Here is a 14,864-nt window from a genome sequence, read left to right as displayed (position 1 = left end):
AAAATGCACCCAGCCTTTGGGCTGTTTTTCAGATGTAGGTTACTTTTGCATCGTTGAGACATATCTTGAGTTTAATTGCCATAGCTTCCTGCCCTTGAACCCTGACCTAGACTTCTGTGTGCTGCAGGTGGGATTGAACTGGCAGATGAGAATGGCCTGGTGAAGAATTTGCTTCAGAACCAAGACCGCTACACATCGACTTCTGAGTGAGATGAGAGCAAATTTTGTGTACTACTGTGTCATGTGTATGTAAATTCACAAATGTCTGTGTTGGAGATGCTTTTATTTTCCTTTTTGGCTCAAGAAATACCCACACACAGATGAAGGTTAAAAGTTAAAGAGGATTTTTGTTCTGGATTCCCAGCTTGAGCCTCTGAGCATCCTTAGCTCCATTCAGAGACAGTAGGACCTAATGATCTTGAACACTTACTGAAGACAGAGCTGAGGTACCAGAAATTGGGCATTGAAATTAAGGCTGCTTTTGAAAATGCTCTAGTGGAAGTCAAGATTTGTCTCTGTGTAGGACAGAGGTTTCCTGATAGTCCCAAATGTTCTTTTGAAAGTTTCTGGGTTTAATGCCATGCTTTTATCTATCACAGGACATGAAGGCTCCCAAAAAGCTGGTTTTACGCTACTGCTGAAAGACCACAGCACTGTCACTCCCGAGTTCCTGGGTAGACAGCCTGAAGCAGGTGTTTATATAATTGTGTTCTCCAACATGAGAGCAGAGAATATCATATCAGTTGTGCTCCTAGAGGAGGAATAAAAGCCTGAAGTAAAGAAGGTTTTTAATTTATAGCCAAAATACGATTGTTCTTCCCAGAATGAAAACTAACTAAAGAAGAAAATGCTTGTTGATACCTTTCCTTTGCGCATGAAGTACTGGAGTTGTAGATGATGTAGTGTGTACCACAGAAGTACAAGGATTACGTTTGATCTTCTCAGCTAATTTTTTTCTTCTCTCTGCAGCCAAATTGGAAAAGTGGGAAGACTTGAAAGTGTCACCTACCAGAGTGAAATCCCGAAATTATGATAAACAAACAATCTTGCTTTTGGAAGTTACATCCACAGAAGGTGAGCCCTTGACCTGAGCGAAATTAATATTTATGCTTTCATTGGGTCCCCAGCACCTATCCGTGAGGGTACTGTGTTTCTACCACAGGTAAAAGGAGTCATTCACCACAGCGCCACAAGAATAAAGCTGTGGCTTCCCCTTTGAAAGAAACTGGGAAACTCTAATAATGACAAATCGAAGGAGTTGCTTGGTACTGAGTTTGGAGGCTGTCCTTATGCTTGTTGGTTTATTCCTTGATTAAACAATTTGTTGGGTTGCTTCCAGAAGCCTGAAATAGTAAATACCTCATTTCTATGTGAAAATAGTCTCACTAGCTCATCAGTGAATCGGTTTGAAGCCAAGTACGTGCTTAATAACTTTGCCAAGTGAAGCCTTGATTCTTGCAGACGCGGGTTTATATGGTGAATCACAGAAATTAGCAGGACAAGCTGCAGCCCCAGGTTGGTTCATCTTTAACTCAGTAGTTTTTTTCTGGAATGATTGAAGTATTGAATTAACAAGTCCTTAGCACCTTTTCCTCAACTTCTACCTGACTAGCTTCTATAAATGACTTTGTAACTCCCTAGGTGGTTCCGTGGAACAGAGCCTGTCCCATCTTTCACGTAGTTGATACCACAGTCCTGCTGATTGGCTGTGCTCTTACTTAGAATCACAGACTCGTTGAAGTTGAAAAAGACCTTTGACATCATCAAATCCAACCGTTAACCCAGGACTGCCATGTCTGGTGCTAAACCATGTCCCCAAGCACCGCATCTGTGCGTTTTTTGGAGCACCTCCAGGGATGGCGATTCCACCCCCTCCCTGGGCAGCCTGTCCCATTGCTTGACCACCCTTTCAGTGAATAAATTTTTCCTAATATCCAATCTAAACCTCCCCTGGTGTAATTTGAGGCCATTTCCTTGTATTACAACTGCATATAAAAATGTAGATTATCTTGCAAAAGCTATAGATAAACCTGTCGTCTTCAAGGTTACTCTTTAAAAAAAAAAAAAAAAAAAGGCTGTAAAACCTAATCAGCGAGAATGTACCTTTATACAACACCCAGTGGTACATTGATCTCGGATACATTCACAAACAATTTAAAAGTTGCAATGCTTGGCCTTATGCAATTCTTTTTTTTTTTTTCGTTGCTGAAAATATTTCAAATTAAACAAAAAGATATCCAAAATGTATTTTTTAACAGTAGCCCCCAAACAAGAAAATGGCTGTTGGGACTCACCAATAAGATCCTGTACACGCTGGTGATGATACAGTGAAATTCACCTGTCTGTTTATGTGAGAACTATATGACAATCTTGGAAGTACTTAGCTGTTCATGTCATGGGAAAATAACATCCATATTTTCTACAAGGAACTAATGCTCGTGGCAAGATCTCAATCACCCAGCAATTAAAATTCCTATTCCTGGCTTTGGAAGCAACAGCAGCGACTGATTTCTATTAAATTCAAGGAGGAAATCTCTGCTTATGGACACACTGTATTCCTCTGCTTTAAATCCATTCAGTATAACACCTGCTTTATGTGTTTTGTTCTGACATATTTTAATGCCTACACAGAATCTCTTTTTTGTGAGATTTGCCGGAGCAATAGGACAAAACGCTTTGACTCGCCATGTTGTTGATTGCAGTTGCAAAAGGTGTGAAGCAATGGAGCTGCAAAATCAGACTGTGCTGATACCAGGGAAGTGCAAAAGTGGCATCTGATTTGAATTTGTGGAGATCTAATATTTGTCGGGACACAGCATTTTTCTAAGGTAGCATCAGAAATAACAGTTCCTTCAGAGGGAAATCTCTGTTTTCTCTTGAACTTGTAGAATTCAGTCTTGCAAGAAGTCTTGAGAAAATTAAAATTGGATGAAGGGAATAGTTACCCCTGCTAGCTTTTCCTAGGAAAGAAAACAGATGACTCTGAAAGAGCAGCAGACAGACAAGATGACTTCATAAATTAGGCAGGACAAAATCTTGTCTGAATGTAAGTCGTGCAGTCCAATCATTAAAAGAACTGGATGAAACTTGAACTGAGGAAGGGGAAGCTTGGTTTTCCTTGTTACCTTTTACTAACTGGCATTATTAGACCCTGAAAAAGAGACCTGGAAAACCCACTTAACATGTACCAAAAGCAACAGGCATTGATTCCCAATCTCCCCCTCGCCCATCTGTCAGCCAATGTAAGTTCTGATGAATCAAAGCCCAAAATAACACAAATATGCACTGTTCTCTATGAGAAATCTGCTGCAGCCCATCACTCCTACACCTTTGAGCAACAAAGCAAACAGCTCAATATTCTGTAGCTCCAAAACCATACCAAGTGTACACCTGTGGTATTCTTATCGGGAGAAAAGCTGCTAATAAGCCTATTTCTTGGAGCAAATTTGCCAAGGCAAACACAGATAAAGTGAAGAACGTGGCATTAAAAAAGCTGGTAGTTTCCAGGTGCCCAGCTCTTACCAAATTCTACTGGAAAGCCATTGTGCGTAGGGCTGACAGGTTGCCCTTTGTAAATGGTGCCAGGAGAGGTAGCAGCTGATAACGGCATTGTGGTCAACGAGGAAGTCAACATGGTGTGTAAGGTCAAAGGCTTCTTGTAACGCTGGATGTTGAGGCCAGTCGCTTTTTGGCAGGTGTGAGAAACCGTGTTTTCAGAAGCAGCCTGCCTGAAGCACCAAGCTTGTAGGATCCCCAGACTGAGCTATAGTGCAGTGTTAGAAGGCAGGAGGGGTGAATTACCACAGTCCTGCGTGTAGATCCTGGGCTAACGGCTTTTTTGGAAAAGGGCCAGATAATGAATGTGCTCACAAGTCATACCAGGGGGGAGATCAGAGGAAAAAGTGAGTATTCGTGGTTTGGTTTTACGTTACAACACGGCTGCAGAAATTAGAAATTGGAAGTATAAACAGACGTCGTGCTCTCTTAGTATCTGCTGCTGTGAAGTTGGATTTATTCTGCTTACATGAAATTTCGATATACTTTGCTACAAATTAGGTCAGGACCTGTGGGGCTTTTTTCTGATCTTGTCAGACAAGCCAGAGTTAATTTTTTCTCTTCTAGCAAAAGAAGTGTTGTACACTAGGTAAACAGCCCTTGAACTTTCTCCTGGAGAAATAATTTTAAATTTAAGATGCAAATGTTATTTGAGCCATAGTAAGTCCGGCAGCAAATGTCTCCCATCAATGATTTACCACCCTGAGGAGTTTTTCTGCAGCGTATTTACTTGTGCTTCGTAGGTCAGCAGTAGAACAAGGAAGACTTTTGCAGTATTGTAAATCCTTTGCTTACCTTGGCTTCTCCACCCTCTCTTAGCAAACTGCAGTTCCAAAACTGTTAGCTAAGCTCAGAAAGGAAGTATTCGCGCAGCAGAATCACTCCCCTTGGCTTTTATTCTTTTGTGGGTTTTCTTCTTCCCGCCACGTTCGTTTTCTGGACTGGGAGGAAATTTGAGACTGGGTTATGTACATCCTGGACTCAAGGAGAAACTCACCTTGTGGAAGAGTTTAATCTCAGCAACAAGCAAGCTGGATCCAGCTGCGATCTGAGCAGGAGGCTGTGAAGCCAAGCGGCTACTTCCCCTTGGAGTTACTATTCACGCTTCATTGTGGGGGTGCTGCAGCGGGGGAGCAACTGAGCACCCCAGTTGACCTGTGTGTAACCTGTAAGGAAAGCTCAGTTACAGCTGGCCAGCTGGGAACTGGGGGGATTTGTCTTGGGAACATTCTGTCTGTTCGGGATGTCATGAACTTTCCTCCAAGGTAGCTCATACCTGGCTATTCCAGACAGAAGCACAGAGTAACACAAGCCTCATCTAGCAGAGCTGACTTGAGACCCCTGGGAATTTAAAGCAAAATTCTTTTCAGCCGCAACAAAAGAGAAGAGACTGGTTCTAGCCGGGGCTGTGCTGGTCCCAGTATGGCACAGGGGCAGGGAGAGTTAAGACAAAGTCCTACACGTTTCCCAGAATGACTGACCTGGAGGCCTGACATGAAATCGCAATACGACAGCGTTGTGCTTCTGACCTCACATGCGGGCTTGTGTGTGTAAATAGGGAAGTTGCTACAAGTAGCTGCTTTCTCCAGTTCAGCTCGGAAATGAATTGGGGTAGATCTCTTAATGTTAGCGCTTCGTGAGTCTTTTGAACTTGGGTGGAAAATCGGAGCTGTTATCGGAGCACAGGTTTATGCTCTCCTTTCTCCACGGCTGGTTTTTGGGTACATAGAGCCAGCTGGCAGATTGCTTCTCCAAATCTTGGAGGAATTCGGGCCTCTGATTCTGGAAAGCAGATGGATCTCCTTAGACGAAAGGCCTAGTGCAGAGTAGTACTGTAAGTTAGCAGTCTCCCCACCAGCACATCCAAGGAATATTTCTTTGTGTAATGTTCAGAACTCACACAAAAGCTGTTTTGAGCCCTTTCATATCATAGGTGCCTTATTTATGTACCAGGAAGAAACAGATCAATTTTCCTGGGATAAAATCACTGGACTTCAGGTATTGTCTGCTACAATCCCATAGGAAATTACATTTGAAACATGCTTTGCCATTGAGTCATTCTTTTGGGGTGACTTTCTGGTGGTATGAATGATATTGTTCAGGAGATTATCAGGCATGAACCCTTCAAGGAAGTTACAGAAGGATAACTCGATTGTCTCCTTATTTTCTTTCATTTTTTTCCGTCTCCCAGCAGTTCATGTCACTTGCCATGTGTTCTTGTCTGCCTCCTAATTCACTTTATGTTTTTCAGCTTCTTATTGTAGTTGTCTTGGTTTCTGAGTGATCCTTTCTGGCGTTTAAAATCCGTAAATCATTAGCATCAGTTTGGATTGATGAAACTGATGTTCCATATTCTCTCCCTCAGCCTCTGTAACATAGGACACAGACAGCTGAGTGTCACAGACTCACCTGAGCCGTTTTGCTTTGTTTACTTCCCTGCTTAGTGCACAGAGTCATCATGTCTGCCAGCTGTGAAGGATTCTTCACCTCTGGAACTCCACCTCTGCTGACTCGCCTGTGTGATGGGCAGGAACCCCAGAGCTGCTGGAGCCCGGGGCAGCAGTGGTACATGGAGGTGAGAGGATCTGCTGGTACCAGCAGAGAAGAGAGCGAGCACACAACCCATCTGTGCACGCAGTCTCTCCTCCTTCCCTGCTGGTACCAGCATATTCTCCTTACTCAGGTTTAAGCTGGTGCCAGCCTTTATTTAATTTCCTGTTTCACAAAAAATAATTCGGTTTTCTACATAGTTAAAACAAAGGTCGCACCAGCTTTTACAGCTGAGGGACGCCTGTTAGTGGGAGCCTTTTCAAAATCATGGCTTTGAGCTGCATCCCCATTCTGTCCCTGTCACAGAAAGGCCAGAAGGGATGCATCTTTCAGTGTGATGTTGACCAGTACATTAGCGAGACCAGCCTGCCTCACGTAATGCAGACTTAAGAGAAGGCCAGTGTACCTAGGGAAGAGGGGAGGTAAGTGAGAGATTCTTGAGGAAAAGAGAGAAGTTTCTTATCTACAAAATTAATTCTAGGTTGGAAGCTTATTTTCACTTCAGCCAGGACTATTCTAGGTGTTCAGATCTTTTCACAAAAATAGATACAGTGTCTTGTCTTCCTAATCAATCACTTGTGTAGCAGCCTGACGCTGTAAATCCTTTGTTCAAGTCAGACAAGCAGGTATTGCAGTCATGCAAGATTTTCAAATTTGCTGTGCCATTTTTTTTTTGCCACTAAGTTGCAGATCTGTGACAGATCTTGACAGTTTTTGGGCATCTTCTTGAATTCACAAAATAGCCTACAATGATGCTTCATGCAAGACTGAGCAGAGATTCCAGGAGGTTGTGGCCCTGAAAGCGTTAGTGCTGCCTATGAAAGAAAGTTGGAACAGCTTCTGAGTACATAAAGTAAACTGATGTGCTGGCCTAAATAAGGCCAGGAGCCAAGGTTATTGCAGCAGTGTAGGAAGCGATGTGTGTAGGTATCAGCTGCTCCGTTGGAAAGCCTGGTCTGGGATCGTGAAGCAGTCTTACAGGCCTTCAGACCTGACAAACGGACACCATAGGAATTTCTGCCCAAGAGGCTAGGCTTGTACAGAACAATGTGGTTTTTCCTGTAGTTTCTCAGTTGCATAGCCCAAAAATGTTTTCTCTTTTCCAGTTTTACGAGAGCGGTGGCTGGCGAAGTATGGAGACTATGTAGGGCTGGAACAGTGGGAGAGAAGTGCTGAATGACTGAAGAAATCATAGGTTGGAAAAATGAATAATGCGGTCACTTCTGATATATTTATTGTCGGGATAGTTTCAGGTTAGGGTGTTTCTTGCCTGCTAACAGCAGGTGACTGATAAAAGACCTTTTGCTTTTCCCACTGAGACTGGAGTGAGGCTGGGCCAAATGGTTATTGATCTAACAGTGGGGTTCCACTGTGATGTACAAATGGGCCAGTTACAAGCTCTTCCTCGGGGTGAATTTTGGAGGAACAGAGACTTAGCAGTGGTTGAATTGTGTGTGAAGCTTCAAGGCCGTGCTATTTGTGTCACAGCGGTTATAAAATCACTGTTTTTCTTGATGTTTAGAAGAGGATTGGTCAAGTTGAACAGACCTCGGGTACCATGACAGCACATGGCTCTGTTGGCTCACAGGGGGAGAAATTTCCTATCTGTCAAATCCACTTCATTTGGCAGAGAAATCTGTTACCATTTTTACTGGGGTTTATCTTTTCTGCTTGTTTTGCACCTAACTAAGTGTTTCTTGTCCCTAAGAATATTCATTACCTCTTAGAACCTCTTGGGAGCAGAGGAAAGCTTTTACTGTACGGCTGTAAGTCTTGCTGGTGCACGTGCTTTGGTTTTGTGCTAGCAGGGCTGTCTGCTTGCAGGGAGTTAAAACACATCCCCCGCAGAATTAGAGGCAGCATTTGCTTGTTGCCCATCTCTGTGGCATTTGTGCATCTCGTTGCCTTCCCACTGCTGCTTGAGAATGGGCTTCACTGTACTTCTCCCTCCTTCTAGGAGGTTCTTTGTACTGGCTGTAAAAGCCTATCTTCAGTTGATAACCCGGATCGTTTTAGGAGTATAAATACTGAAATATGTCTGTTCCAAAAGTGTGTGTATTTAGCAAAGCATGTCACAGGTGTGCCTGCGTGCAGGGTGTGTGGGAGGGTGCAGGTGCCCCCCAGGTGTGGTGGTGCCCACCCCTGCGAGCAGCTGGGCACCCTCGTTAGCGAGCATTGGGCACAGCTGAGCAGGGCTATTGTCCAGGCATGTCGGGTGCCCCCGGACAGACTCGCTTGTGCCGTACCTCTGAGTAGGCAAGGAGTATTTAACCGGCCTGATGAAGTGGTGCTTTTTGGGCTGTGGTTGTGGTAAGTCCCCAGGCAGCACTCGGGGGGTTTGGGGGGAACTGGTGGAGCCTCGGCGCTTCACCCCAGGAGGGCTTGGTGAGAGGCTGGCTGGCTCTGTGGCTCCTGTGAGCCTGGGGCCATGCTCCTCTGCCTGCCCATGAATGCAGGCGAAATGGAGCACGATCTGGCTTGACCCATACTGGCACCAGCTGGGGGTGACCACCAGCCAGCTGAATTTTCCTTGGAGGAGCTGTGGCTTGGCCAGGCTCCCCGGTGGCTCCCTGAGGCACAGGTAGCCTCAGGCTCAGCTCCTGGAGGTGGCATGGCTACCTTGCTGTCCTTAATTAAACCTTTAGGACTTAGGCTTTTAAGCTCACTTTCATAGAGATCTGGTTGGAGGTTTTATCATTCGGTTTTTCAAGAAAAAGAACAATGCTTTCTCTCGTTTGGTCTAGCTTTTTGCTTGAAATTTTTATGAAACCCAAGACAGAAGGAATTAGTCTTCTGGTCTTCTCAGAAAGAATCATCGCTTGTTGTGATTCATTTTCCAATTAAAGTGGCAGTAGTTGAAAAGCAGTGGTGTTTCAGAATAGGTTGTTAAATAAAAGATGTAGTTCTAGACTGTGGGTTTTGCTGCTTTGCTAAATGGGTCTGCTGTAAAATCCGTGTTTATCCTTAAATGCAGCATACAGTGTTGCTCTGACTGGGCTAGTGGGCATTCTGCTTAAAATTCCTAGCAGAACTGCAAGGGTTTAGCAGCACTAAAGCAGCTAAAGCTGATTCCATTTGAGCTTTGTTTCCTAAATGGTATGCTTAGTAATGTGAGCATTTAAATGATGCCAAATGAGCTCTGAAGATAGTATCTTGCAGGTAACAAATGGTAGCTCATGTTGCCGTGGTGATTATGATTAGTCCAGAGAATCTCCTAGGTAGGCGAGTGCTGGGGGTAAATATCTTTGCATCTAGCATTTCTCTTTGTCTTTGGTTTTCATTTATGGCCTCAAATGTTGCACCTTCAAATTAAACTCTTTCAGCTTAAAAATAAACTTCACAATGTGGAGTTGAAGGAAACTCGTTATGGGTCTGAGTAAGAAATTGAGTGTCGTGTCATTATGAATGCAAACTACATTGTGCTTTCTGGTGCTGTTACCTGGAATTAGATGGATTGAGTGATTATGCCCGAAAATATGTGCTCCCAGGGGGTCTTTCAGACTGGTGGGTCTGGACTAGTTTTTCAGTCATTGCAAAATAATGTTTTGGAAAAAGTTCATGAACTGACCTAGTTAAAGCAGGTGTAATAAGGCATGACTTAGGAGAAGGTGTTTTTCCTCTGTGAAAATCTCTACTATCAGAAGAAATTAATGCAGCCAGCATAACAGTGCCTGAGAGTTTTTGTCAGAGGATGGGGCTGGAATAAATCATTGGGGTCTCCGTAAATCAGGATGCTCTAGGTTGTGTAGCAGTAAAGAGATTTCTGAGACTACGTCAAGGCTCAAGAGTGGCACCATAATCCTCCCCTGGCAGTGCAATGTTGTCTCTCTCCTTATGGCTTACATGAACTTGCTTTGCTACATCCCAGACCTGCAGTAAGGCCCTGGAGAATTCATTACCCTCGCGAGCAGCCAGCCCAGAGTCCTTTGTGTGGTGGTACAGCAGCGGTAATCTCTTGAATTAGAAGAATAAATAAACTGACTTGGGTGTGTCTTCTTAGCAATGTTGCGATCATTTCTATTTTCAGTAAGCATTGACACGGTTGTGAGGAGAGCAGTTGTCCGCAAATGTTTGAGGGAAAAAATGAATTTCTGCATTTTCCTTCCTCCTCTAGTGGAGGTGCACCTGGGCCAGCAGCCTTGTGGTGTCTGCTGAAGAGGTTCCTTGCACTGGAGGTGCTGCCACCAGAAAAGGTAATAAGAATAATTTTCACTGTATAATTTGGCTACAGTTTTTGTGTTGAAATGTGACCACTGCCTATAAGTTAATGACAGTGAAGACATTCTCCACTTCACAGAAATACAGGTCTTCACTGTATCCCTCTAGTCTCCACTGAAATGCCAACATCACAAGCTTTCTCAAATAATTATTCAGCTCTTGCATCATATTATGTGATTTAAAATGTAATACTGAGAATTCCTAGTTGTTTAATAATTTTGAGAGGGGATAAGTATCCTACATGAGGTCTGCAAAACTGATTTATAGGGAAAGGAAGGTGCTTTACATGTACTCGTCACTGCGCTTAGGTATTACACATGTCCCTTCTGCTACTGCCACAACCAGTCTTATATTTGAGCACAAGGGAAAATTCAGACCTGCCACATGCAAGAACTTTAGCTCTTACACAGTTATGGTAGAAGGTGGGTATTATTTGTTACTATCTTGAAGCTCGGCTCACCCCAAGATAAGTAGCTCATAACTCTTGACTTGTTCAAAATCTGTGTGTTAGTGGGATTTTATATGATACTTCCTAACTCTAGCGTGAAATCTTGTCACGAATACTTTTTTGAGCAACATACGAACAGGGCCAAGAAGGCAGCCCTTACAACGGAGCACAGCTAGTACAATTTCCCTGCCCACATGGCTTCTTACATCCTGCGTCGCACAGCAGGTTTTGCCATCCTTACATTCTCCCTTTCTCCTCAGCTGCAGAGCAGCACTTGGTCTTTAGCCAGCTCGCCCTTTTCATCTCGCTTGCCTCTTGACCAGAATGCAGGAATTGTCTAGTAACATAGCAGGTGAAAGGGGAAAGGTGTTCGGATTTTTGGAGGTGGGAGGGGGAGGTGGTGGGAGCTAGTTTAAACTAGAGAAAACTGTGCAAAGAAGCTGTTGTTAAAAGGAGGTAAAGGAAAGCTGTGGAGTTTAGCATAATCGGTGGGGACATCTGACCTGTCTAGTCTGGCTGAGGCTGGAGCAAGAAAGCAGTTTTGTGTTAAAGAAAGATTTCTCAGTTTATGAGCTAATAGATAACTGTGGGCATGCTTGCAACATAGTTGTAGGCAGAAAAGAAACAGCCTGTTTGAAGGTATGTTAACCTACAGTTTAAAAAGCTGCTTCTCACCGTTGCGTATCTTGGAGTTATACTTGACTGAGGGAGAACAATGTTTATTCCTGTCGAGGCTGCAGAACTGACTAAAGGAATTTACAAGTAAGAAATGAGTGGAGGAGTTGTGTTTTCTTTTTGCTTTAGTATTTAGCACAGAAGTATTCCTCGTGGTCCGTGGCTATGGTTCCTACATGTTCTCACATCCCTCAAATTATAATAATGATGGCATGCATGCAGTAGTAAGAAACCTGTGCAAGGTTGAAGGCTTCTTGTGATAAAGACTGTGCAAGGCTAAATGGAAAAGCCTTATGTAGACCTGACCAGAAAAGTAAATTATCTTCCTTCACAGCTATAATATAAAGAGCTTGCCAGCTCACGTTTTCAGATTCTGGATTACAGTCTGTGTATTCTGCCCAGATGGGGAATTTAACTGAATGTGTGTAACGTTTTTGATTTGGGAGCCACTAGAACGTGAAGATGTCATGCCATGGTGAATATATTTAACCTGATCACAAATGTGATACAAAACAGATTGAATTAAATAAGTGATGGAGCACCAAGTGTAAGAATTTATGTGTGATACTGCTGCTTAAAAACCTGTTATGAGATTGGAGGGACGATGCCTCTGTGTGTACTTGAATTGCTTCAGTTTGCAGCAGGATTGTACCACCTTCTTTGCACTTCTCCTTGTGAACAATCTTAATGTTGTTTGATGGGTACAGCAATGCTTTCTTGAGTTTATTGGGTTAAATAGGGCCTGTGTTTGAGGACAGTGCCACATTCACTTGCATCAGATAGCATAACCTCATGCCTTAATGTCAACAGAGGACGGCTATACTGGACCAGGAGGTCCTACCTGCTGTTCCCCACACGTGGTGTTATGCAATGACCTGCCTTGCCCTACACAGTGATTCCTAGACTCACTAGTTCTAACAAACACTATGCACGCCAGTGAGCAAATGTAGGATTCATTCTTTCCATGCCTATGGCCTGTTTGTCCATTTTGTCTTAATAGTTTTGAGATCTTTTGTAATACTGTAAAGTCTTAGATTTAGAAACAGTGAATCTGTCTTCAGGTGTCAATGGGCTTTGCCCTTCTTGGAAATGATGTTAATCTTCTGATTTCTTAACTTGTCTGTTCAGTTGCTTTGCCAATCTCCAATTTGGACTTTCTGCTCAGGCATTGATACAGTAAAACAGATTGCAAAGTACATCTTGTCCTCTCAAAGAAAATGTTGGTGAGATGGAGTCACAGGCAGCCAAATTATGGGAGCTGTTAGGTTGCATACTACTCTTAGCCACTGAAGAGGGCTTTGAACTAAAGCAAGATTTGAAATGCAAAGGACATCTTGTTAAAAGCAAAACTGACCCTACAGGTACAGGAGCAGACTGTTTCAGATTCATTTGCTGGTTTTGAGGTTTTTGCTCCAGAGCACACCAGCTGGAGCTTTTTTCTTTTTTTCTTATTTTCTTTTTTCTGTTACTGATCTTCTAGGTGGCTTTTTTTTTTCCCCCCTAAAATGATTATACATGTGGGAAATGTGATGCTGCAGTTCCTCCCCACTCACTTTTGCACAGTGGAGACATGAAGGCATATGTTTGCTAGTTTTCCAATTATTACTGTGACAGATTTAGTTTGCTCTGCTCTCAGGAGCATATGTCAATGCATCACATCAGTCTTTAAAGTTTTTCTCTCAAGCCTTTTTTGTTGTGGGTTTTTTTCCCCCTTCTGCTATTGAGTGGGTTTTTGTTTGTTTGTTTTTTCCAGCTTGCATTACTTTGTTTCCTCCCAGTTTCTTTGTTTAACTCTCTCTTTTTTTTTTTTTTTTTTTTTCCTTCAAGCCCAGGACATCCGTGTGTCAGAGTTCTCTCTGATGCTGGGGAGGCTGCACTTGTCAGACAAAGGCAGAATGGTTTGCTGTACAGCAAAAGAATGTTCCTAGAAAAATAAACGAAGAAGCCAGATTAGCTTCCAGTGTTACAGTTGTTAACACTGTCACTTGGCCTAGAAATCCTGGAAAATTACTCTTCTGTAGCTGGGTGGTTTTGTCAGTCTCTTTCGGTGTGTTGTAAGACTCTGAGCTTCTGTGTATACAATTTTATGAGTGTGGTTTTGTTTTGCCTTGGCAGCAAAATGATGTTGACTGTGAATGTAGTCGGAGGTGCTGAGATACTCCAAGTAACAAAGGGAGGCCAGAAACCAAACTGCAGGCTGCTGGCTCCGTTCGGAGATAGTACTCACCCCTTCCTCCAGACTGAGGCATTTGTGAGGTGATAACTATCAGGAGTTAGAGCACAACCAGGGAAATTTCTTTTTGTAAGCATTCGGTGAACACCAAATCTACAACGAGCAGGAGAAAACAGGCTTTCTGTTCTGTAGATGGTTTTGCAGAGCAGCCGCTGCATTTCTCAGTGCTTTTTAGGCTTGTCTGTTCTGTGAGTCAACCACCTGCCCAGTTATCTTTCCCACAAGTTGTTGGTTTGTTTTTTTTTTAACTACATGTATTTTGTTTTTGAAGTGAAACAAATGTAGCTATATTATTTCCTGGTTCTCTGCAGTAATGGCCCACACGCTGTGCAAAAACAGTCTCCCCTTTTTTCTTTCTTCTGTCTATATTTGAACATGTCATTTTGGCTAAGAACTGCAAATCTATAGATGGTGGAGGGCGCGTTATGCTGCTCGCCTGTACAGCTTCTCATATTTTTCCTGTCTTAGAAGACAAAACAGATCAGTCCTGACTACTGACAAATGACAAGGTGTTGAAATGAGTCAGCTTGGCACCTCGCGTAGTTGTTGTTGGTGTCTTACAGGGTTGCATTACCAAGTGATAAGCAGCACATATATCTGGAATTTGGACTCACCCGTTGTTCATGTGTTTATTTTTTGTTGCTCTTCCTTCCTGCTTTCAGTTCCTCTCCTTCACGTCTGTACGTGAAAAACGCTGACATCCAGTGTAATTGATACTCGGTGTAATACCCAGCCAGGTATTTAGGAGAGGAGTTTTGAGGAGGGAGGCTTGCAAAATGCAAAGTAGCTTCTAGCACGCAGGGTGTGGACTTCTGGAGCAGGTGGGTGTTGGGCTGGAAAACACTCTTCTTATTTTCCCCTCCCTCAGTTCTTCTCTTGGCTTCTTTCTCATTGCCCATCCCTCTTTGCTGTTTGCTGCAACAGAAGTTCTCCTTCTGCCTGTTTCTTCTCTAAAGCTCATCTAGATTTGTATGTAAATGTGAAATATCAACATACATTATTTATTGTTTAAAATTGCTAAAGCCTTTGTCTAACAGATGTGGTATCTACTGGTTCTTGCTAAAATGACCATATTAAAGACCTGGTTTGAAATTGAACTTTAACTGTACCTATCTAATGCATCCTAAGGTCTGTTTTGCCATAGAGATTGTGGCCTTTGGAAAGTGAGTATTGAATATGGTATCT

At 43.1% G+C, this 14,864-nt stretch overlaps 1 protein-coding gene across 1 annotated transcript in view; it reads left to right on the top strand.

The window, feature by feature from the left end:
- The first annotated feature begins 14,365 nt into the window (after positions 1-14,365).
- Positions 14,366-14,864, top strand: part of SCN3B (sodium voltage-gated channel beta subunit 3) — a 55,752-nt gene continuing 55,253 nt past the window's right edge. The window contains exon 1 of the mRNA XM_055819261.1: positions 14,366-14,500. The gene's annotated coding sequence lies outside the window, so the exon portion shown is untranslated. The remainder of the gene's footprint in view (positions 14,501-14,864) is intronic.

Source organism: Falco peregrinus, chromosome 15 (assembly GCF_023634155.1).
Source record: "Falco peregrinus isolate bFalPer1 chromosome 15, bFalPer1.pri, whole genome shotgun sequence".
Classification (NCBI taxonomy): Eukaryota; Metazoa; Chordata; class Aves; order Falconiformes; family Falconidae; genus Falco; species Falco peregrinus.
The sequence above is the reverse complement of the archived record's forward strand: the minus strand, read 5'-3'. Positions and strand labels throughout refer to the sequence as shown.